This window comes from Malaclemys terrapin, chromosome 4, assembly GCF_027887155.1.
Source record: "Malaclemys terrapin pileata isolate rMalTer1 chromosome 4, rMalTer1.hap1, whole genome shotgun sequence".
Classification (NCBI taxonomy): Eukaryota; Metazoa; Chordata; order Testudines; family Emydidae; genus Malaclemys; species Malaclemys terrapin.
In genome coordinates this window covers 109,579,913-109,605,840 of record NC_071508.1, presented here as the reverse complement: position 1 = coordinate 109,605,840, position 25,928 = coordinate 109,579,913, and the positions used below count along the sequence as shown (strand labels likewise).

At 44.0% G+C, this 25,928-nt stretch overlaps 1 long non-coding RNA gene across 1 annotated transcript; it reads right to left on the bottom strand.

Moving 5' to 3' along the window:
• Positions 1-5,982: 5,982 nt before the first annotated feature.
• LOC128835332 (uncharacterized) lies at positions 5,983-24,052 on the bottom strand. Its single transcript, XR_008444631.1, has 3 exons — positions 23,831-24,052; positions 7,826-7,966; positions 5,983-6,237 (listed from the first exon to the last, which is right to left on the bottom strand). It is a non-coding gene; the product is annotated as an uncharacterized LOC128835332 (long non-coding RNA).
• Between the last annotated feature and the right edge of the window lie 1,876 nt (positions 24,053-25,928).

Here is a 25,928-nt window from a genome sequence, read left to right as displayed (position 1 = left end):
CTTCAGCTAATGGCATGTAAGTAGATAAAGAGTCTGACTTGTATAAAAGATCGTGGTCTGGCCCAGAAAGAACTTCATTCATCTGAACTACAAGGGAGACATCAGCTTCACTTATTAAAGGCACAGTGTCATGTTTAAAAAGTAATACATTTTTGAAAAATCTATTTTCCTTACCTCTGCTACTAATACCTTAGGGTTATTAAAAATTGTATCTAAAATTGTAACTTCCTTTTGGCTACTTCTGCTGTCCATTCACTTTTTTGCATTTTATTCAGCTTAAACAATGAAAATACACTAGTTAGATTCACTTTTGTTTGTAGTCTGTTTTGTCTAAATTCCTGTAGATTGATATTGGGAATAGACCACTTCCCTTTCACTTGCTGCTGCAGATACCTGCATGGATTATTGAGGCTGAGAGTTTGTTTCTAAACAATTTACTTATTGGCTTTCTTTTTCTTAGCTAAACAATAGTCTCCTGCTGTCATTTTAGATACTTCTTTGTAATTTAGGGTGAAAATAATTACTAAACATGATAGACTTATTTTGGTAAAGCTAAATTGATACTTTCCCGGTAGCTAATGTCTATAAAGAGATAATTGAATTGCAAAAACAATAGGCAAACAAAAGATGAATTCACAATACAATTGAGTTCTATACAATAGATCAATTTGTCCCTAGGCAATGATATTCGAGATTGATTAATTCTTGACCTTTGTGTGATTACCAGGGTCCTGTCTGAAATAAGTGGCTTAAAAAAAACAACACCAGAGGGAAAGCCATTTTGTTTTGGGATTGCAGGCACGTGAGGAGGTATGAAGTAGGTTCATGACACGTTATCCAAATACCCAGTCTTGGTTAGAGGTGAAACCACAAATCAGGCCAGCCATGACGAAGGAAGAGTTTGAAGAAGGAACTATTGTTGGGCCATCTGAGTCTGATTCAGTCTAAGTCCCCTGTATGGTCTTATGGGTTTATATTTTAGTGTCAGTGACATGATGTCACTTATCCTCTCACTACCCATTTTTCTTATTGATTGGTAGGAATTATTGGGCTGATAAATTGACAGGGGCCAGGAAGAAACAGTGGAAGGTCAATGGGTTTACCTTGGGTGTTGACTGGGCTTGAGGAAGGAATAAATGTCTTTTCTTCTCTGTCTCCTGCTCTCAGAAAAACTGGCAAACGAAAAGGTGTTTATCACAACTTTATTGCAGTGACCACCTGTTATTAAAATATGAGTAATTAAATTGGTAATCCCACTGCTACATGTCACAATGTATTTGCACTTTACAGAAAAAAATGACAGCACAAAGTGAAGTATGCCAAGTACCTGTCTCTGATCTGCATATGCACAGCAGCTCTGACTGGAGAGATCTCAGGTCAGTTCACATCAGCTTTTTAAAATACATTTTGAGGGGCCATTTATTTGCTTTAGGAATCTTTTCTAGTGAAGGCTTATCTTCCCTGTAATGATCCTTTGCTTTGGAATAGGAATACCACTTCTTTACCCCAGGTGTGATACTAGAGACATGAAAGAATTGACAATTTCTTATACTTTTTTTTATTCTTTATCTGTGCTACTACCAAGTACAAGACTTTCAAAAGCTCCTTTCATTGTTCTAGGAGCAATTTTGCACAGAAAAAAACCCTGCACGTACATTTTTACATCCACACTTCATTACAGACATAGATATTAGTAGAGAGATTTCTAACTGCAAAAACTTGTGCCCACAACTCATTGTAAGGGCAATTGTGATGGCTAGCCTTGTAATTGACACACCAGGGATTCATCTAGGATTTCCAGAGCAAAAAGCACAAAGTTGCTCCAGAAACAAGTTGGGGGCAGTAAAAGATTGCATCCTAGGTGGATCATGCACAGAAAGGGACCTGTAACCCACAGTGACCTGGGAGTTCCCCAATATTTTGAGGTTTTAGATATGTCCCCAGAACATTGTAGGCCAGCCTGAGACTCACCTTCCACTGTTTCAGCTGAATAAAACGTAGAAACAAAATCACTCCGTGGAGGAGACGAACCATATTGTGTCAACGCCTAATGAAGATTCTCTTTAAAAGGAGGTTAGTACCACCAGTCCAACATTTTAGGAACTTGAGAAACAAGGTGAAAACTAAACTACTATTGCCAATTATTATAGGCAGAGCTGGTAGCATGGCCTGTAGTTAAGGGTAATTACTGTTGTCCCTTATAAAACCACGTAGCTAATCTTTAACTGTCTGTGCTGAAATTTTCCATGTTTGGAGTTTGCCTCAGGCTGAGTATTTTTGGAAAACTTCAGCTGAAATGGTTTGGCTGTTTCCAAGAACAAGTTTAGAGAAGAAATACATTGTTCTTCTATGTTAAAAACATTCTTACAGCCATTTAATTTAAATGCTCCAGTGCCTCCATGCTTTTGAGCAAGAACTTGAAATTTGGCAGGCAGATCACCTTCGTATCAGGAATGTGCCTTTTGCCATTCCTGTGAAAATGTGTCCAAGTTATGAGCCCTTGGAAAATCTCAGTTTGAACGTGCTCAGCAGAGAATTGTTAGAGTTTGGTAGCTAAATTCTCTGAAGACTGTCTGTACTGGATATGCTCCAGCCCCAGAATTCAGGGATTTTTCAGGACTTTCCATGCAATTGCTTCTTATGACCACCAGGGGCCTCTATGATGCTGCATGCCATAATTGAGACTAGGGGTAGTCTTTCCTGTGCTCTCAGTGATCCAGCTAGTGGCACCCAGGTAGTGAGAAGGAGAGAATGGACTTGCTGCAATGCAGAAGGATGAGAAATGGGATGAGGGAGGAATGAGAGGGGGTTGCAGGGCCTAGAGTGCAGGTACTATTGTGATAAATGGGCTTGCAAATTTACTCTAATTGTGAGCTCAACCTTAAAAAGTATGTGGCAATTTATGAACTTTCACAATAACCTATCATAGCAAATGTTGATGGGAAAAGGTAAGAAAGAGAGACAGTTTAAACAAAAAGGCCTAGTGGTATAATTCAAGGATTGTGTTGAAATCATGTTTGGTTAAAAAAAAAAGTATATGTGGAACTGTAAATTAATTAACCAAATCAACCATATTAGGCCTAATGGATGGAGAAATAATAAGCAGATGGGCTATTCCACCCATCACTCCCTTTCTGGGTCCTTAAAGAAAGAGATTTTTTGGGGGGAAAGGACGCAGAACAGAAGCTATTGGAGCGAGCTTCACCATCATGGCTGCCACCCCGACTGTCTCCTGGGAATCTGGACCTTTGTTGTCCTAACTCTGTAGGGTGTCCTGACAAGGTTGGGCTAGAGAGAGATCCAGACGACATTCCCGCCTCTACCAGCTCTAGCTGAATCCCGAACACCACCTGAGGTAAAAGGGGATCAGACTTTAACAGCAGCAGCATCAACAACAGCTCCAGCTCATCTCAATGACCTTCTTCTCTTTTACCTAAAAGGACAATTATTCCCATCTTAGAAGAGACTGTCGAACAAGATGTTTTTTTTCCTTCTGAAAACTCTCTCCAGCTAAAGGGACCAAAGGACATTGTTAAAATGAAAGCTTTACTTGGGGCCTTGGCTACTTTTGAAACACTACAGCAGCAGAGCTTCAGCACTTCAGTGTAGATGCTGCCTACGTGGATGGGAGGGGGTTCTCCTGTCAGCATAGATACACCTCCCTGTGATGCAGTAACTAGTTGATGGAAGAAAACTTCTGTCAAACTACTGCTGTCTATACTATGGTGTCAGTAGGCTTAACTATGTCACTTAGGGGTGTGGATTGTTCACACTCCTGAGCACTGTACCTGGGTTGACCCAACTTCTCAGTGTAAATCAGGCCTAATGCTTTACATTTGAAAGGTTTTAATTTTTTGTCCTGCTTTTCTTTATCTTTAATAAAAGATTAAAAGGGTGTTTAATGATGTGTTTTCCATGGTACTAAGCAGGCTGAGGTCTCTGTGTACCAAACCCCAGACTTTGTTTAACACTGTTTAATGTTGGACAGGGTGACTTGCTTATGTTTATACCTTTGGCTCATATAATCCATCTAGCTTAATACAACAGGCATCAGAGAGGGAGGGAAATGGGATGGGGGAAGGATTTGAGCAGAGGGAAAGGATCAGCAGGAACCAGATTAGAGGGATAGATAAGAGAGTGAAGGGGGCAGGAACCAGGAGGGTGGGTAGGAGCAGATGGTTAGGACAGCAGCAGAGGGAAAGGGGCCGGGAGCCAGGACAGAGCATGAGGGGAATAGATAGGAGGATGGTCTCATGGTCAGGGCCGGCTCCAGGCACCAGCTTGGCAAGCTGGTGCTTGGGGCGGCCACTCCGGAGAGGGGCGGCAAGTCCAGCTATTCGGCGGCAATTCGGCGGACGGTCCCTCACTCCCGCTCGGAGCGAAGGACCTTCCGCCGAATTGCCGCCGCAGATCGCGATCGCGGCTTTTTTTTTTTTGGCTGCTTGGGGCTGCCAAAACTCTGGAGCCGGCCCTGCTCATGGTTAAGGAACTTGAATGCCACCCTGGAGACCTGGATTCTATCCCTGCCTCTGCCACAGCAGTGCTACTCATAGGCGCTGACGGTGTGGGTGCTCGAGGGCTGGAGCACCTATGGAAAAAAATAGTGGGTGCTCAGCACCTGCAGGTGGCCCCACCGATCAGCTCCTTCCCCTCCCCCACAGCATCTCCCGCCTGCCGGTGATCAGCTCCTTCAGCAGAATGCAGGAGGTGCTGGTGGGGGAGGGGAAGGAGCAGGGGCAGGAGAGGGTGGGGCGCTCAAGGGAGGGAGAGGAACAGGGCAGGAAGAGGTGGGGCAGAGGTGGTGGTGGGAAGAGGCAGGGCAGGGACGAGTCTTGGGGAAAGGGTTGGAGTGGGGGCGATGTCTGGGGTGGAGCAGGGGTCAAGCATCCCTGGGGAAATGAGAAAGTCGGTGCCTCTGTCGCTACATATTATTTTAAGTCACTTAAACCAAATATCCACAATTGGCTACTAATTGTAGATTCTTCATTGTCTGCATGTCCAACATGAAACACCTGAGGCCAGATTTCCTGAAGTCAACCGTGTAGCTGTTCTTTGAACATATAAAGTACTGTTGTTCCTTTTTGACACAAGTGGCGAGTCAAAGTTCAGGGCCCTGGGGATGTTGCAGTGGGAAGGAGAAATTTATGGTGTCTGTACATTCCTTGCAAAGAAACAAAATTGCATCAAATAAAATACCAAAGTCTTGCTTCTCTGATTGCAGGAGAAACCAAAAGAAAAGGAGATAGCTTCTTTGCTTACAGTCACAAGCCTTTTTAGCCAGCACCAGACTCAGAGCCTTCCTCTAGGCTTCTCCAGGGTCATGCTGTACTTACAGGCTGCTGCTTGGCTGCCTGCCGCTTCCCGCAGCTCCTGCAATCAGGTTACCCTGATGGGCCCCAGGTTGCCCACCACTGGTTTAAAGGCTCCTGAGGATTTGTCAATGCATTGGAGATTATTTTTAATTTTTCCTCCCCACCTCTCCCACCAAAGGTTAGAAAGACTAAGGATTTGTCTACAAAGCTGTGCCTACGGTAGCCTATCTGAGAGAGCTTGAATTCAGCTAAGTAATACAAACCTGGCATGGATGGAGCTTGAGTATGTTCTTTACTTGCTAGTCCACTCTGAAGCCTGCACTTACTTCACTCCTCTTGTTATTCATGCTAGCAGGATTCAAAATAGCTTGGGTAGGCTAGCCCATGCACAGCTTTCACTGTGCAGACATACCCTGAGATACCTGCTGCAGAAATAATGGGACAAGCACATATACTAGCAGCAGGACATTCTTCCTGATTAGAGTAGGTGCAATTGCTGAGATTAGTCCTCATTGTTTGTCCAGGTGCTTGGGCTGTATTCTATTTATCTAGGTACTTTGCTAAGGTGACCATATTGTCAAAGTAAAAAACTGGGACACATTTGTAGGTGAAATATTCACTCCAAAAGACATTTATTTTTAAAGTGTGCTGGTGTCTCCACTGCCAGCTTCTGACCCAACAATGACAAATGCTTGTTTCTGGGAATGGATAATTTTTATTTTTTCTCAGCAACTTAGAGAGTTTATCATGGAACACTCAAGAAGTTTCACTAACATTCACTTTGAACAAAAGAACAGCTCTTACAGAGTTTATGCTGCTTCAGCTTTTCTCTTCACTTCAAACATTGCTCATCATGCTGAACATTCATGCCAGTGAGCTGTGTCTGTAAACACAGAACAAATTCCCCATGGTATGGCAGTACGTCCTGAAAAAAAATTTGTGGGTATTTAAAAAAAGGAAGAAATAGGAAGGGAGAAAGAAAAAATATGATTTTATTGATTAAATGGGACATTCAGGTTTCCCAAAAAGTTCTTGGGACACCAGGTCATCAGAGGAAAGGTTGTAACTCTTCTCGCAAAACTGGGTCATACTGTCTATGGTCCCCCTCATTGAGGTACCTAAGTACTTCACAAATGTTACTAAATTCATCCTCACAAAACCTGTGACAGGTGCCAAGTATCATCCCCACTTTACAGATGGGTGACTGTGGAGTAGACAGTTAAGTCCCCAACACTGCACTTTTGTACATACTTATGTTTAGATACATGAAATGTCCCATTGAAGTCAATGGGACTACTCCTGTGTGTAAAAGTTAAGCACAGATGTAATTTTTTGCGAGATCAGAGCCTAAGTGACTTGCCGAAGGTCATACTGGAAGTGTGTGGTGGAGCTGGGAACTGAACCCAGATGTCCTGAGTCCTAGCACAGTGCCTAAACCACCCTTGCTCCATTATTGGAATTGGGGATTGCTTACTGGCATAGAAATGCGATCCTGTTTGCACTAAACAATGAGGCATCACAGGAAAAACTTCATGGTAGCGAGGCTAATACTGCTGAGATGGAAAGTTATGGTAGTTATGCTGATGTTATTAAAGTCAAAGATTGTAGATTAATTTCCTATTAAAAGTTTTCTCTGTATTATGCCTTCAGCTGTAAACTTTGGCCCTGATCCTGAAAGGATTTATGTATGAGCTTAGCTTTACACATGTGGGGCATAGTCTCATGCCTATTGAAGTAGTGGGAGTCCTTCCATTGTCTGGTCATAGGTGTGGTTTAATTAGGGTGCAGCTTTATTCACCTGATATATCTGGGGGCACCTGGCAATAAATTGTACCATGCAGATCATCATTTCTTAATCATTTCCACTTCTTTTGGAGCTTGCCATCCACTTTTTAGCTAGACCCCAGCCACCCTGTTGGTGGAACCCACCACCCTTCCAATAAAAGTGCTATATTTATAACACCTATGCATAATTAGTGCCACTCAAAGAGCTTTGCAATTTTAAGGGATTTTTTCCCCAAAACGTGAAACTTTTTTGCAAAAAGGGCATTTTGTTTTTCTATCAGCTCTGTTCATAACCAGCTCTAGTCCTTTTTGACTTTCAGACTAAAGAGATGCAGATGAGTATCCAAACTGAACTTCCAAACCTTTTGAGGTTTGCTTGTCAGTAATTACAACTGCCACTGAGAAAATATAACAATTTAAGGAACAGAAATAACCTGATCAGAATATGTTGAAAATGAAGGCCTAGAAACAGGGAACTCCAGTATTGATCAGCACTAATTAAGAAACAGGTTCTCTTACTTTTTAAATTGATTCCTTAGCTATAAAACAATGTTTTTTTGCTTCAGATGTGTAAGGATTTGACTGCTACCACTGGTTATGTAAAAATGATCCAATAGTTTCACATATAATCAAACTCTCTATGCAGTAAATACTCATGTGGTACATTAGAATTATAAAATATAATGCAAAAGCAGAAAAAAGCAAATTACCAAACAAGTTCTACTTACCATAAGTATGCACTCATCTCACTCCGGGCCAGGACAGGAAGGGGTTAATAGACTACTCTGGGATTAGGGAAGAGGACCAGCTCTATCCTGTAAAATACTGCCCAAGCTGCCAGCCCTCAAGAGAGGGTGGTGCCTCTGTGGCTAATTAGGAACAAGAAACAAAAAGAGGAAACTGGATTAAATTGGCATTTGCATAGGAAAGGGGAGTGCAAAACCTCTCTTTCCAATGCTGGAAGAAATAAACGTTGGGTTGTTTAGCTCTAAAGCCTAGGTTTGTTGAGGGGACATTCAGTCCTAGCAGGTCTGAAGGAACTGGGAAAAGGGGCCAAGAACATCTAACAAAAATGTGGGTGGTGTTCCTCCCCACTCCTTTCCCTAGCAGGGCCGGCTCCAGGCACCAGCTTGGCAAGTAGGTGCTTGGGGCGGCCACTCCAGAGTGGGGCGGCACGTCCAGCTATTCGGCGGCAATTCGGTGAATGGTCCCTCACTCCCGTTCGGAGCGAAGGACCTCCTGCCGAATTGCTGCCGCAGATCGCGATAGTGGCTTTTTTTTTTTTTTGGCTGCTTGGGGCGGCAAAAGCCCTGGAGCCGGCCCTGTTCCCTAGAGTAAAGATTTCAGGTTGGGTGGGTGGTTGAGTTATTTTTCTTCCTCTTTAAGTTACATTTGTACCAGAAGCCAAGAACTGGTTTTCAGTGTTAGGAACTAAAAAGCAACAGGAAAGCTAATTGGGCTGCATGTGTATATCTCAGGGCATGATCTACCTCATTGTGTTATAATGGTGTTGTGGAACATTTTCATTAACAGAGCCTCCTTCCAATCCTATCTGAGTGTATGATATGTTCTGAAGTGAGCTTGACAATGCTGCTGGTAAGCATATTAACACATGTATTTGGGGGTTTTATATTTGCTCATTAGGGAGCTAAAGACCAGAATGTTGATCTCCTGTAGCATGCAAAAATCCTTCCATTTCCGTTTTTCTCCAGGGAGCAAATCGTTAAGATGAAAATCTTACTCTCAGTGCACAGCCTGAGTAACTCAATATATTTAGGGGGTTCCATGGACGAGTGGGGTTAAACTCCTCTTCCCACCGACTATTCTCAGGCTGCTACTCAGCCCTGGTTGAATTACCGGTGGATCTGTCAATTTGCTGATCCACCTACGCAATGGCTGCTCCTCCACTGGCCTGTCTCCTTTCCAGCTGCGGATGGAGCCCTGTGGAGCTGTAGGTATTCTGGCTCAGCAGAACTGCTGCACTGGTTCCAGTACAAGCCTGGAGGATGGCCCTTTGAAAGGTCATATTGTGTGTGGTAGAAATAATAAGTCAAGAATCTTCGGCAGTTATTTATTTACAGGCTGACAATGTACTTGGTGCTATACAAGACTTAACACTCATTGGAGCAGAGATTGTCTTATTATCAAATACTGGGAGACCAGCAGTAGTGTTAACTTAAAATATAAACATCATTTCCTTAGCGATTAAAGAACCAACAAAACACAGACTGAACAAAATCCAAACTAATCCTGATGTCTGTAAAAGCTTTAGTTGACCTTTCCACAGAGGTTTTTGGGATGCTTTGCACTTTCCTGTGATGCTTTCAAACAGACAATGCAGGAACTGATAGCCTCTAGGAAAGACTGTGCTAGTGATAGTCTCAATGGAAAGTAGAAAATATTGGACATTTGATGCATCAGAACTTGTCCTTCTGAGATTTTCTGACTTCCAGACCAAAGAGGTGCAGATGAGCATCCAAATTGAACGTCCAAACCTTTTGGGTTCATCTACCAGTAATTGCTTGATGCCACTAGGAAAATATAACAATGTATGGGGGAAAAAATAATCTGACATGAATATATTAAAAATGAAAGCCTCGAAACAGCCTTGGAACTCCAGTATTGATCAGCACTAATTAAGAAACAGGTTCTCTTACCTTTTTAAAATGATGCCTTTACTGTAAATAAGCTTTATGACAAAAAGAAAGGTATTAAATACTCAGAGTACAAAATCTTCTTAATAAGACACTGATCCACTCCCTTCCATGGAAAACTTCATGAGCTTTTACTTGTGGCATTTCTCCACCAGTGGGAGAGATTAGCTGGACTATGGAGAAGTGAGAGGCTCTGGCGTCTTTACCTCAGAGAATGTTGACTCCACCCTTATTGGTTACAGGGCATCTGAACAATGTGCTAACTCTTCTATGCTGCTCACTGCTCTTCCTTCACTGCAGGGCTCACTCAAGCCCCATGGTGCTGTTGACTACTCTGCTGGTTGTATTTTTCCCAACTTAACCCAGAAGGGGCTTGGAAGAGTAGTAAGGCACAATTTGGGGATGACTGTCAATAAATCTGCAGGGTCTAGAGAGTCAGGTAATAGTTTGTTCCCTAGTTCCTTTACCTCACCCTCCTTCATACAACATGTTCCTTCTAGTCAAAGCTCAGGGAGCCCCAACCATAGGGAGTGGATTCATGATGGGTGTGAGGAATATGCAGCATAGCCTTTGGAGCAGTTTCAGATTGCAGAGTGGGTCACCATATAACAAAATGCTGATACTGTCAGTGTCATTTTGCATGGAGAAGCTCCACAAGGTAGAGGAGGGGTTGATGCTCCTTCCTGACCCATGAAGCCTGAAATTCATAGTGTACCTTTGAAAAGGCTTCTGCAGGGTCAAAGAAATGCAGATGATGCATGGAACTAGCCCTTCCCCTAACTGTTCCCTGCCCCTTGCTGCATTCCTAGCCTGGGCTGTTTTGAGTGGGTCCCTTGAACTCATATGTGGGAATGGCTCCTTAGAAAGGAAATACAATTTGAACTTTGATTTGAATTATGCTGCACCTTTCCAGAGAGTCAGAATATCAATATTGTGGGCCTTCAGTGGAGAACGGTCTGTCTCCTGTCCTCTCACAGCCATGCAATGGGATGGTCCATGGTTTCAGTCTCAACAATATTACTTTCAATGATAAAATATGGGCAGCAGACTTAGGTAGGCAGGTTCTGTGCTTGTTGTTTTAAACCCTAATTTTTGTCTTGTTTCCTAGGTTTACCATGTTGTTATTTCAAAAGACACAGGTGACAAGGCACAGTGACATGACTCTTCATTTCATATTGTGCAATACAATATTGATGGGTTTGTAAAGTTAGAACGGTATATTGTCTTATTAATAATTACACTTATTTTGATGGTCTACCCTCAGAGAGGCTGATTAAAGCCCGAGGATTCTGTTTAGCAGATGATGTATGGACCTACCCCTTCCTGCCTAACTGCTTCCTTCCCCTGGGTGCATTCCCAGCCTTGACTGTTTTGCATGGGATTGTGGGGATGGCCTTCCACCACTGATATACACTGATCTCCAAATGTTTTCTCCATTGGCTTCAGTTTTGTAGATTCCTTTGGTTACGTAAATTTTGTCTGATCACACCCCGAGTGATGTAGTTAAGCTGACTTAATTTTCTAGTGTAGACCAGGCCTAACTCGATAGCTGGTGCCCTCCCTAATTCAGAGTAAGACCTTGAACCTGGTTCTCTCATATCTCAGGTGAGTGCCCTAACCACCAAGATACTGGCTATTCTGGGGTGGATCTCACTCATATTTTGACCAGAAATTTCAAGCTGGACATGAAAGAGATTCCTGACAAAAAGTTTTGTTGAAACCAGTACACGTCCATGAAAGGTTTTGGTTTTGATGAATCAGAATTTTCTGCTTTGAAAAAAAATTGTTCATCAAAAATTTCCTGACCAGCTCTGCTCCTTAGTCCTAATCCTGGTTCTGACATGGACCCTGTCCCGGGGTGGCTGGCCCCTGTAAATGAAGTTAGTCCAGTCTGGCCAATTAAGAAGGTGGGGTAGTACCATTGGCTATTAAGGATCAGGGAGAGTCCCAGGGAGAGGGTAGACCTGGTGAGTCAGGGAGCACAGACAGGAGGTGCAAGGAAAGAGGCAGGTAAGAGCTGCCTGGAGAGACAGAGTATGCAGAGAGTAGAAAGCTTTTCAGAGCCACCCTAGGAAGAGGGAGGAATTGGCTAGGAGCCAGTGGAGGGGCTAATTTGTTGACCTTACTGAGCTGAAGAGCCAGTGCCGGGAGGCTGAAAGGGGCTGAACTTGACTGCATTTGAGCAGAAGAAAGGAATTAGGAGGTGAGTGCTGGTGGACTGACAGGTGAGGAGCTTGATGAATGGCTGTACATTTTTGTGTTTCACACTGGGAATTGGGAGAATGGTGTTTGCTATGGATTATTGTATGTGTACCAGGGCTGGCTCCAGGCATCAGCCAAGGAAGCAGGTGCTTGGGGCTGCCAATACAAAGGGGCGGCACTCCGTCTGCTATTGGGGCGGCCCGTCCGAGTCTTGGTCGGGAATTTGGCAGCGGGTCCCTCAGTCCCTCTCTTCCTCTTCGAGCTGCCGCCGAAGAGGAAGAAAGGGAGCAAAGCACCCACAGCCGAACTGCTGCCGAAGAATGGAGTGGCGCGATTGAGCTGCCGCCCAAGTGCCGCCGATCGGCTTTTCTTTTCTTTTCTTTTCACCGCTTGGGGTGGTAGAAAACCTGGAGCCGGCCCTGATGTGTACCTGAATAAACTATGCCCAAAGGTGGGTTCTGAATGGCTACTGAGAGAAACTATATTCTTTTTATGGATGGACCAAGGGGAAATTGAGTTAGGTGTGCCTGTCATGTCATGGCCTGGTTCAGAAGGGTGCCTCAGGTGGGTCTGTCCTGGGAAACACCCCGTTTGTGATCTTGGACACATTGCTTATGAACTGATATTGCAACATGGGGAACACTGCCTGGATGGAGTTGGTGCCATCAATTCTAAGTGAAGTCCTGACAACTGAGGGGCCTCCGCACCTTGCAGGATCAAGCTCTCAACCTGTTTGCCTTCTTAATACTAAAATAGGGGGAATAATACCTATTTCACAGGCTGTTATGAAGATCAGTCAACGTTTGTGAAGGACCTTGAAGTTTTAATGAGCTCTGTAAAGTATTATTATTGGCAGACCCAGCACTTTATAAAGAGAAAATTTGAAGTGATTCCCTTTTCTCTAGAAACAGTGCTCAAATCTATGAATAATAGCAGCAGAAAAGTTTTTTAAGAGCATGTTTTATAAGATCTAAGAAATTAACTAAAACATAAAATATGCAACTCAAGTTTGTGATACAGGTATTCCATTAGGTCTTTTCCAAATGCCTTGACATTATTTAAATGTTTCAAGTTAGGATTACACTTATTTCATTGGCTGGTGTAATTTGGTTATATTTCAGAAGCAATGTTCTTTCTGAAGCACTGCAGTTCTAGGGCCAAATTCCACTCTTGTTACTGTCAGTGACCAAACTGCTATTGATGGCAAAGGCAAGCAAGGTCAAGCCCCCCATTTTGAGGTTGTGCAAGTAAGATCACATCCCTTAATTTAAAAATGTAAACACAGCTGTTGGCTTTCTGTTAGGATTCTGGTGACGCACTGGGAATTGTGTGTTAACAGCCTGTCAAAATGAAGCATTAGATCTTTCAATGTGATGTTTAAAAAGGATAAAAAATGAGACCTTTTCATTCTGATTAGAGTTGAATGAATAGTTTAGAATGAATAATTTATTTGGCACATTTTGCCTCTTTTTCTCTTCATGGGTCTGTTAGTAGCTTACAATTTTTACTTGTGTGTTTATTTTTGACATTTTGGGAGACTAAATAGTTTCAGGGAGTCATTTCTAGTCTATATATTTTATATAGACAGTTCAATTTAAAAAAAAATTCTTCAAGGACACTAGCGGTGAAATCCTGGCCCTATTCAAATCAATGAGAGTTTTGCTATTGACTTTTGTGTAGCCAGACTTTCACCCTTGTATGTGTTTGTTCTCTGGGCAGGATGAGTGTAAACTTTATTTAATGCGACACTCATGGGCGAGTCATTGGCAGGTTGGTTTGAACCCAGGACCTCTGGATCTAAACCCATGAACTTTTACTGCCTGAACTAAAAGGCTCTGCTCTCTTAGTTCAAAGGCTGTAGTAGACTTGGGCTATGTCCACGCTACAGCTTATGTCAGCATCATTTATGTCACTTGGGGGGGTGAATAAATCACCCCCCAAGCAACATAAATGACGCTGACATAAGCGCCTGTGTGGACAGCTTCTCCAGCCAACATAGCTTCTGCTGCTTGCTAGGGCTGGAGTAGTTAAGCCGATGGGAGACTTCTCTTCCATTGGCTTAGAGCAGCTACATTAGAGAATTTACAGAAGCTGCGCCGCAGTAAACTCTCTAGGGTAGCTGTGCCCTCATAAACCTGCCTGCGTATGTCTACACAGCAAGCAGCAGTGAGTCTCAGAGCCGGGGTCAACAGGCTCAGGCTCGCAGGGCTCAGGCTACTGCACTAAAAATAGCCAGGGAGACATTGTGGCTCAGGCTCTGAAGCCTAGGGATGGGGGTGCACTTCAGAGCCTAGGCTCCAGCCTGAGCCAAACACCTACATGGCTACTTTTAGTGCAGTAGCCTGAGCTTGTTGACCTGGGCTCTGAGACTTGCTGCCATGGGTTGTGTAGGTGTATTCTATATGAACCAGCCATTAGAAGGTGATGGAGTCACACTGTGTAAGCATAACACTTCAAAGTTTGCTTTTGGTGGATAGTCTCTTATATTGGCTTAAAATGCAATCTTTCCCTGAACCTTTTTGACAGAAATCTTGGACTAGAACAGAGAAGCAAACACAATCAAACTGAATTAGTTTAAAAATGGAGACGTATGTTTGTGGAAAGTATTTTGCAATTTTGTTCAGTTCTAATTCTGATTAACTCATTGTTTTTCAAAAATGGAAGACCACTCCATAACTTCCCAAGGTTGATTTGGATTTGGCAATCTTTTTCTTGCATCAAGGTGACCAAATGTTCCACTTTGATAAACCCCATATAAGATTTAATAAAATGTCTTATTGCCCTGGCAGATGTAAGTTGTGCTATATTTTTTTATATATTTCTAGTAGAAAACATGATTAGCTGCACTGTTCAAGATTGGTGCTCATGGAGGAAATGTAATACAACCCTGAAGTCTGGTGTGGTTTTTCAATGTCAATTTATTCATCTCCTGGGGCTTTTCAAAGGGGAATTCTCCAAGGATATTGTTGGTAATACAAATTGGTACAGTAAACAAACAAACAAACAAAAAACAGCACTTGAATACTACTTGGTAATGAATGTTCCATCACAGAGGAAGAAAGTATTCTAATTAATATAAAATTTTACAAAATGAAAATGATTATTGAAATATAGTTAGGAAATTGGAAATTTGTGCTTCTGCTTAGGTTAAGTAAAGGTTAGTGAATATGGGTCGATTCCTCTTAAATTCCTTGAGATTTTTTTTTATTTTGTTCATTATCTAATACATTGGGTAACATTTCCTAGTTTCCCAGATATTCTAAGAATTTCTATTAACCTCAACATTGTGCCCATATTTAGACCCCCATATGCTACTTTACCAGGCAATTCTGATGCATCTTTTTTATAATGTTTATTGGATGGTTGGGGATTTTGAATGGTATATGTGGAAAGTGGCCCATACTAATGGTGTACCAGTACTATCATCTCATCTGATCTTGCTCTGGGACGACAATGACATTTGGATTTTTCTTTGATTTACACATCATATGGAAACACAAGTTCTGACTAGTAAAGACTTTATTTGTACAATGCATTTCTCTTGAGTAAAATCCTGTTCTGTTTGCTGTACTTTAGGTATAGCACATCAATAACCATTCAAGGCTCAAGTGAAGTTTCTTTATACAAAATAGCAAAAAGCACAAGTTAAATATCATGTATTATATAAGTACAGGAGTATTTCTGTGGTCTATTTATTATTGCCACAGGAAAGAAATAATTCCTTAGCCCTCAATTGCTGAACTTTTTCTCAAATATTTTCATACTACAATGCTTTAGAGTCCTATATATCCGAAGACTAAAATTAAAATAGTTATTAGAAATGCTACAACAGTTTGGCAACTAATTATGGAGTACAACAATGTCTATGGTCAGGTAGCTGGTGAAAGGACCCAGAGAAGCAGAGCTATTCTGCTAATTCATCCTGGCATGCAGACCAGGTGGGTTCTACTGGCAACATAAAGAAATATAAAATGGTCTGAATATCGAAGAACAACCAAGCTCAGGAGAAAGCATTATGCTGAGATGTATGTTTGATTGTGTAAGTTCATAGTAAAGATAACTTCAGCAGAAGGTAATTTTGGCTTACTTCCTGTGTGGGGCTACTGTGTTAGGACCAGTCTGGTGGTGAGCATTATGAACAAAATGTGCTCGTCCTGCAGAGCTGCATAACAGAAAGTGAATCAGTGGTGCCTGCTCTGCGGTGTTCCATGGAAATAAATAATTCAAGATTGCTGCTGGCATTCACGGAGCATCTGCACAGGGTGAACCATCAGTACTGGGCTAGGAAAACAAGCACTGAGTTGTGGGATCACATTGTGATGCATGTATTGGATGATAAACAGTGTCTGGAGAACTTTTGGATGTGCAAATCCACCTTCCTGGAACAGCTCGCCTCAGCACTGTGGTGCAAGGACACCAGAATAAGAGCTGCCCTCGCTGTGGTAAACAGAGTGGTGATTGCTGTGTGGAAGCTGACAACTCCAGACTGCGAATCAGTTTGGTGTTGGAAAATCCACTGGGGGGATTGCGGTGATGTAAGTGTGCTGGGCCACTAATCGCTTCCTGCTATGAAGGACAGTGACACCCAGTAATGTGCAGGAAATTCTTGATGGCTTGAACAATGGGATTCTCTAACTGCGGTGGGGCGAGAGATGGAATGTATATCCCAAGTTTGGCCCCAGACCATCTTGTGACAGAGTACATCAACTGAAAGGGCTACTTCTCCATGGTCTTGCAGGCACTGATGGATCATAGGAGACGTTTCACTGACATCAATGTGGGGTCATCAGGGAACGTGCATGATACACACATCTTTTGGAACACTGGACTGTATAGAAAGCTGCACACTGGGACTTTCTTTCCTGAACAGAAGATTCCAATGGGGGATGTGGAAATGCCCATAGTGATCCTGGGAGACCCCTTGCTCCTGTGGCTCATGAAGCCTTACACTGGGAACCTAGACAGCAGCAAAGAGTGCTTCCACAACAAGCTCAGCAGGTGCCAAACGACCATTGAATGTGCCTTTGGCAGATTAAAAGGTTGCTGGTGCTTCCTTTTTGGCAGGTTAGACCACAATGAGAAAAATATTCCCATGGTCATTACAGCCTGCTGTATTCTGCATATTTGTGAAGTGAAGAAGGAAAAGTTTCCTCGGGGTGGAGCGCTGAGATTGATCGGCTGACTGCTGATTTTGAGCAGCCAGATAGTAGGGCAATTAGAGGGGCACAGCGGGGTGTTTTTTGAATCGGGGAGGCTTTGAAGGAGCATTTTGACAATGATTCCTAGGAATGTGTCTTTATGTGAGGTATTTGGCCAGGCAATGTTTACTTGCCACCATGAATGAGCCCTGTTGTGCTTGCTTCCCGAGCATTAATTGTACTGAGAAAATATTCCTGCCAGCAACCACTGTGTTTGAACGTTAGCACCAATTAACGTGTGTATGACACAAATAAAGAGTCAATTCGTATCAAAGGATAAAGTTTAATAACAGGACAAAACATGATTTTTTTTTTGTCAAATGGGGACATGGAAATAAGGAACAGTCTCTCAGTTGCAGCTTTCACAGCTGAGTGTAACTCCAGCTTGCACTGTGAAACCAGTCCCTAGGGGTGGAGTGCAAGTGGTACTGTGAGGGACCGGGAACTTATGTGGAATGTGGTGGGGGAGTTTGCAGAGGGTGTTGAATGGAGTTCTGTATTGGCTGTAGGGGCACTTGTGCACAGATGTGCTCTGACTGCAGCATAATGAGGGACTTGAACATCTCTATCCGGTCCTCCAGCAGCTTTATCATCTGTTCCTGCCCCTCTCTCCTTTCCAGGCTATCCAGCCTGAGTTTTTCATTAATTGTCTTCTTCCACGCTCTTGTTTTGCTATCTGTTGTATTTGTAGACTGCAGCACTTCGCAAAACATATCCTCCTTACTTCTCCTGGTTCACTGCCTTATCTGATGCAGGTGCTCCACCTGTGTGGAGGAGTAGGTCCTCAAGGGCACATCTACATAAGCCAAAGAAACAATGAGTGCGGTCAGAGCCGTGAATCACAAAAGTTACACACACCTCTTTCTCACTGTCCCTTAGCTAACACACAGCTTGGCATGAGTTCCAAATATGGTGAGTTTGGAGGGTTGGAGGGGGAATGGGCAAGAAGATACAAAGGGCCTGGGTGGTCTGCAAAGGGGCTTCCTACAAGCACCTGAATAATCTGAATATTGGTACCCTTTACCACAGGCAGGGGCAATTGAATCTGATATCTCACTCCTGAGGGTAACCCAGGATGAAAGGGTGCATCTCTTGCATGCGTATGGCTTCAGGCTGACTCCGTATGCTGCTTGCCTATGTGCCGCTCTGGTCCCTGTAGAAATAATTGCTGGTTGGTGTGGCAAAGTTTCCTACAGTGTGAGAAGAAACAAGGCAGTTCTGCCAAGAAACCTTCAGCAGAGGATTGAAGAATACCTACAGGAAAGTTTCCTGGAGATCTCTATGGAGGATTCCCGGGACATCCCAGTGTACATTAACAAACTTTTTCACTGGGCCCTCGCTGCGTAGCTGCATAGGCTCTGCTGTTAATTTCTGTCCCTTATCCCTCCATATAACAAAGTACATGAGAGTTCAATCTCCTCTCACAATGAAGTATCAAATCAAAATGCATGCTTACCTGCGCTCATGTCCCCTGCTTCATGCAGAGTGCTGGGACTGGCTAGACCTCTCCAGAGTCAAAAAGAGGTCCTGACTCGCTGCACCACTGGACAGCCCTGTCGTGTGTCCCACATCCTCCTCCAACTCTACTTCCTCGTCTACCACTTTGTCTTCGGGGTTCACGCTGCTGACTGTTGCCTCCAGTCCCCTCGAAGTATCCACAGGACTCTTGGCGGTGGAGGTGGGGTCACTGCTGAGAATGGTGTGCAGCTTCTTGTAGAAGTGGCATAACTTTGGTGACACACCAGAGTGAAGGTTGGCCTCCTTTGCCTCTTGGTATGGCTGCCTCAGCTCCTTGATCTTAGCATGGCACTGCTGCGTGTCCTCTTTGTGCCCCTTCACCTGCATGCCACTAGCAATCAGATCATAGGTATCAATGTTCCTATGGCTGAAGCGAAGCTGCAACTGCACAGCCTCCTCCCCCCACTGATCCAGCAGATTCAACAGCTCCAGTATACTCCATTTAGGAGCAGGTATGTTGCAGGAAGCCGACATTGTCAGCTAGGAGGATGCTGTGTGAACTGTCCATGCAGAGCAAACAGGAAGAGGAATTTCAAAACTTCCTGGGCCTTTAAAAGGGGGAGGGGTGCATACCTGTGTACCTTCAGAGCAGCGGAGTTCAAACTGATGATCAGAGCAACCATGATGAGCATTGTGGGACATCTCCTGGAGGCCAATTAGGGCAACATAAGCAAGCGCAGTGTCTACACTGATGCTGGCTCACTCTAACTACGTCGCAAAAAGCCCTATGCCTCTCGGCAAGCTGTTTTTATTATGTTGGTGTAGCAGGGGAGTTACATTGACAGGAGGAGCATTTCAGTGTGTACACCTCCACTCTTTTGTCAATGAAAGCTGACTTTTGTTGACAAAACTGTGTAGTGTAGACCAGTGGTTCTCAAAGCCGGTCTGCCGCTTGGTCAGGGAAAGCCCTTGGTGGGCCGGGCCGGCTTGTTTACCTGCCATGTCTGCAGGTTTGGCCGATCGCGGCTCCCACTGGCCGCGGTTTGCCACTCCAGGCCAATGGGGGCTGCAGGAAGCGGCGCGGGTCGAGGGATGTGCTGGCCGCACTTCCCGCAGCCCCCATTGGACTGGAGCGACGAACCGCGGCCAGTGGGAGCTGCGATCAGCCGAACCTGCAGATGCGGCAGGTAAACAAACCTGCCCAGCCTGCCAGGGGCTTTCCCTGAACAAGTGGCAAGTGACTTTGAGAGCCACTGGTGTAGACAAGGCCTTAGCAACATTGCATGAGGGGAAAAAATCATATTTTATACTCTTTTTGCCTTTCTGTGTCTCTAATGCATATTTGTCATAGTCTAGTGCACCCATTCTTCTAGATTAATTTCTTTCTCTGTTGAAAGTGAACTTAGTGCTTTGAAAGTTTTGACAGCTATTGTGACAGAGTCCCTGCATTTATTCACAGAACAATTAAAGCATGGCAACAGCAAGCAATGCAAGATACCCTGCCAATGTGCTTCACCCATGTTTGCATGGACCACTTCTAAGGTTGAGATGATTGGGGATTGGTTCTGCTTTGAGCAGGGAGTTGGACTAGATGACCTCCTGAGGTCCCTTCCAACCCTGATATTCTATGATTCTATGATTCTAAATGGGGAGGCAAGGACAGCAAGGAAAAAGTTAAAATTTCTGGGGCTCCTCAGGGTTTGGTGATGGGCCACATAGCCTCTTTTGTGGAGGAATAAACCGCACCCTCTGACAGAACACAGTAGCGGGGGGGAACTCTGACATTTCCTCCCACAGACTTTTCTGTGGCAGTGGATGATCCAGGCCATGCATGGTAACTGTGTGTGAGAGAGAGACAGAGAGTATACATTTAACATTTCCTGGATTTATCCTTTTTTTTTCAGTGTGCTGTGATGAGGATTTCTCATGATTTTTCAGTGTTGACTTAAAAATAGATGCTAAATTAGATTATTAAAATTAATAAAACAGTCATATGTAAGGATATCCCTTCCCTAAAGCCCTGCCCTGCCCCTTCTCCGAGGCCCCCCCCACTCACTCCATCCCCCCACCCTCTGTTGCTCGCTCTCCCCCACCCTCATTCACTTTCATCGGTCTGGAGAAGGGGGTTGGGGTGCAGGAGGGGGACTATGGCTGGGGATGCGAGCTCCGGGGTGGGGACAGAAATGAGGGATTCAGGGTGTGGGAAGGGGCTCTGGGCTTGGGCAGGGGGAGGACTCTGGTTGGGGGTGCAGGCTCTGGGCTGGGGCCAGGGATGAGGGGCTTGGGGTGCAGGAGGGGCCTCCGGGCTGGGGCCGAGGGGTACAGAGTGCAGGAGGGCGCTCAGTGATGGGGCAGGGGATTGAGGTGTGGGAGTGGGTTGGGGTACGGGCTCTGGGAGGGAGTTTGGGTGTGAGGGGGGATCAGTGCTGGGGCAGCAGGGTGGGTGGTGGGAAGGCGTGAGGAGGGCAGTCTCCGGCTGGGCGGCGCTTACCTCAGGCACCTCCCGGAAGTGGGCCGGTATGTCCGGCTCCTAGGCTCAGGGGTGGCCAGGTAACTCTGCGTGCTGCCCCTGCCTGCAGGCACTGCCCCCGCAACTCCCAATGGATGCTGTGGAGTCAGTGCTTGGGATGGGGTGCGGGGGCAGCATGTGGAGACCCCCTGGCCACCCTGTGCCTTGGAGCCGGACATGGAGCCCTCCGGGAGCCGCACGGAACCAGGGCAGATAGGGAGCCTGTCTCAGCTCCGCTGTGCTGCCAACTGGACTTTTGGCCTATTAAATCTCCCAGATTGCTTTTAATGGTCAGATTGAGATTGAGTTTGAGACCAATTCTGGTAGACTCCTGGCCAATCCAGGAGGGTTGGCAACCCTATGTTCCTTTGTGCTGTGAGTTGTAATTCAGGTAGCCCAGGCAGAAGCATCTTGCACCCCTTTACTTTCTTGGGTGGATATGTAAAGTAGATCGCAGTCTGGCCCTGCATAATTAATTTGCACTGCTATTGTAAAGGAGGATGCTTTTGTAACCTGCAGTGAACAACTTTTAGATAAACCTGGAACTTGTTTTCTTTATGAAAGCATACATTTTACTCTTTTATTTGATATGGTTTCTCCCCGTATGCAAACTTTTATTTAAAAAGTTATTGTGAAAAGTAACTTTAGGCCTTCATCCTGCAAACATTTACGCACGTGTAACCATAGTGATTTAAGTAGTTATGTGCATGTTTGCAGGACTGGAGCCTTGGCAAGCTCTATCCTACCAGTTTCAAAATTTTAGTCTAGTGATATGAATTAATTACACAGGCTAGAGGGTTGGAGTAAAGTCACTTTAATAACACATTCTGTGAATTCTTTCTGAAAGTAGCATAGGTTTAGTCTGGATGAAAATAGTGCTGAAGGCCTGAAACGAACCACTCAGATAGTTAATAACATTCAAAACTGAGCTGTCCCTGGAGAAAATCAAATGTACAAAATCCAATAACCAGTTAAGGTTGTACATGGCAATCTGTATCAAACATTTATTGCTGTGTCTGACCTACCTTTTGCTCTACCAACTACATGATCTTGGAAAAAGCAGTCAAGCAAAACAAGACGTGATTCTAGATTGACTAGCATATTTCAAGGTAGAATTATTGTGCAAAGACAGAGTAATTATTATGGGTATAAATGTGGATACACCATATAGTAATAATACCACATGCTTTGTTGTAAGGACAAAACTGTTAGCAAAGAACGATTTGAACAAGTAAAATGTTTGCCCTGAAAATAACTGACAAGTGATTGATTCATCAGCATTCAGCACCCACTGTAATAAAAAAGGAAAAGCCAGATAAGGAAGAAGCAACACAAAAAAACATGAGAGAGAGAGAGAGAGAGAGGTAATAAAAGGAGAGACTGGAAAAAGGAAACATGATTGATGGCATTCCCTTTATCTCTCTGATTATGAGAACACTCCTAGCGGTGTTCTATGCCTATATTTTGTGACAATGTCAGAGTGAATAACAAATCTAGCTGAAGGTATAAGCAGTTACTTTAGTTTACTGCTTGAATAGCATTACTCAAAAATATTTATTATTGCTATTTTTTTGGAAGCAGAGGCTTAAAATGCTGACAGGCAATTCATTGTTCAATTTTGATTTATTACAAGTGCATGTGGTTAGGAGGAGCTTTGATTCATTTTTAGTTTCATCGATAGACACTTTCACATATGTACTACAGCAGTAGAGCTTGCTGAAACTTAGAATTTTAGGTTTGTGGGAAACTTTGATATTTCGAATTAGGTTTCATTCCAATTCAGAATAAACACAACTTTCCTATGAACTTGAAATTCTAAAAAATTGTTCTTTTAGAAAGACTGACACATGGTGTTTCCAAAACAAAAACAAACAAACAAAAAAATGTTTCCCAGGCCACTGCTGAGTGAAATTGACATGACAGTTTCACTGCTACTATTCAGTTGTGGGCAGCCATGAACTTGGTCAAGAATTATGTCAGTTTTGCTGAAGATGTGTAGAGGCTTCCAGGGTCTGTGGCTCTGAGGCAGCCCTGCTATGCAGACTGCCCCAAGCCAGGGACCCCATGACTTCCTGACTCCTGGATCAGCTGCCTGCCTAGGATGCCTGACACTCAGAGCAACGGGTACCTTAGGCTGTGTGAATTGGGCAGCCGAGGGAGCCAACTATCTGAGGAGTATGGAAGCCATGGGATCCCTGGCTCAGAGCAGTCCATATGGCAGGGCTTCCCCAAAGTCGCAGAACTGGAAGCTGGGCTCCCCAGCTACCCTCCAGGAAACCGGACAGATATCTGTCAAAAACCTGCCTGCAACTTAATGAATTCTTCTTGAACCTGAGAAGTTTCTGTGCAACATTTCAGGTTTGACAAATCGGTATTTTCCATGAAAACTCTGCTGTGTTGGAAAATTGATGACCTGATTTAACCAGAGGCTCACATTCCCCCTGCAAAAGTGGTTAGTTCTTCAAGTGCTAGTCCGTGTTGAAACGGATCTTTAATGGCCCACAGCTGAGGGGATTGTTACTGGTACCAGTGAAAATTCGGAAAACAATATGCTTAATGCATAGTAATTTATTTGAGAAAGAATCACACAAGCAGTAAAGGTTACATAATACACATCTCCCTAATAAGCCTCAATTCCTCAAGCATAAACCCTCAGTAACTATGTTGGCCTTACACAGTATCCTGACTGGTAAACAAAGCAGGTATACCTACTGGTACTAGATGGAGACTTATTTTCTTCTCTTCTTCTACCATCTCAGGTACTTGGTCTGTCAAATGTCCCCCGAAGCAGGGTCTTGGTTACCCCGAGGCCTTCTGTCTCACAGCATCACAGACTGCTTCAAATATTAATTGGGGAACTAACTAGCTTAGCATTTATACCTTTTGTTCTCAAAGGAGTCACATGTCCCAGAAATATGCCCTGTGGGCATTCATTACTGGTTTTCTCTAATTAATATTTTGGAAGGGGGCTGCAAAGCACAGACCAAAGCTCAATCAATGTTTACCCTCTCATCAATCATTCACTTAAGCTCTTAGCGTGATGCCATCCAGAGGAGTCATTTTAACCCGGGTCAGCCTGTGCCAAGCCCACCGATCGCATGATTTTACATCATCTTTACTTTGGTGAGCTGGTCTCCTGGCTGATATATTCCAAAGTTCGATGTTGAAACATACACGCAAATCAAGCCATTATTAACCATTCAAGTGCAATTTCAGCACTTCTGGTATATTTTCACACCTTCTATCTAATGCTAAGAGAATCCTGCTCCCAGAATCCTCTAGCAAATTCAGACATCCCAAGCCATACCAAACTCATGTTCACCACATGCATTCATATCAATCACAGTAATTCATAATAATTTGGAACCGTCCCAACAGTCCATATGTATATTCCCAAGTTGGTGTACCCACGTCTGGTGCGCATGACAACAGAAATAAAGATAAAGATAAAACGCTTTCTAGTAATTAAACCTTAACAAGCTAGATTGGTGCAAGGTAAAATCCTCACCTCATTTCCATCAAGATGGCTGACTGAATCCAGGAGTCAGGATCTATCCCCCAAAGTCAAAGGGCTGGTACCTTTGTCATCTTTGTCATCTACCTTTGCACACTTGGAGTTGCAGCTAGCAAGGGATGTTAAGAGTAACAAGAAGGGTTTTTACAGGTATATTAGCAGCAAGAAGAAGGTCAGGGAAAGTGTGGGCCCCTTACTGAATGGGGGAGGCAACCTAGAAACAGAGGATGTGGAAAAAGCTAATTTACTCAATGCTTTTTTCACCTCTGTCTTCACGAACAAGGTCAGCTCCCAGACTACTGCAATGGGCAGCACAGTATGGAGAGGAGGTGACTAGCCCTCTGTGGAGAAAGAAGTGATTCAGGACTATTTAGAAAAGCTGGATGAGCACAAGTCCATGGGGCCGGATGCACTACATCTGAGGGTGCTAAAGGAGTTGGCAGATGTGATTGCAGAGCCATTGGCCATTATCTTTGAAAACTCATGGTGATCGGGGAAGGTCCCAGATGACTGGAAAAAAGCTAATGTAGTGTCTATCTTTAAAAAAGGGAAGAAGGAGGGGAACTACAGGCTAGTCAGCCTCACCTCAGTCCCTGGAAAGATCATGGAGCAGGTCCTCAAGGAATCAATTTTGAAGCACTTAGAGGAGGAGAAGAAAGTGATCAGGAACAGTCAGCATGGATTCACCAAGGGCAAGTCATGCCTGACTAACCTAATTGCCTTCTATGATGAGATAACTGGGTCTGTGGATGAGGGGAAAGCAGTGGACATGTTATTCCTTGACTTTAGCAAAGCTTTTGATACGGTCTCCCACATTATTCTTGCCAGCAAGTTAAAGAAGTATGGGCTGGATGAATGGACTATAAGGTGGATAGAAAGCTGGCTAGCTCATCAGGCTCAATGGGTAGTGATCAATGGCTCCATGTCTAGTTGGCAGCCGGTATCAAGCGGAGTGCCCCACGGGGTCGGTCTTGGGGCCAGTTTTGTTCAATATCTTCATTAATGATCTGGAGGATTGCGTGGATTGCACCATCAGAAAGTTTGCAGATGAAACTAAACTGGGAGGAGTGGTAGATATGCTGAAGGGTAGGGATAAGATACAGAGGGACCTAGGCAAATTAGAGGATTGGGCCAAAAGAAATCTGATGAGGTTCAACAAGGACAAGTGCAGAGTCCTGCATTTAGGAAGGAAGAATCCCATGCGCTGCTACAGATTAGGGACTGAGTGGCTAGGCAGCAGTTCTGCAGAAAAGGACCTAGGGGTTATGGTGGACAAGAAGCTGGATATGAGTCAAT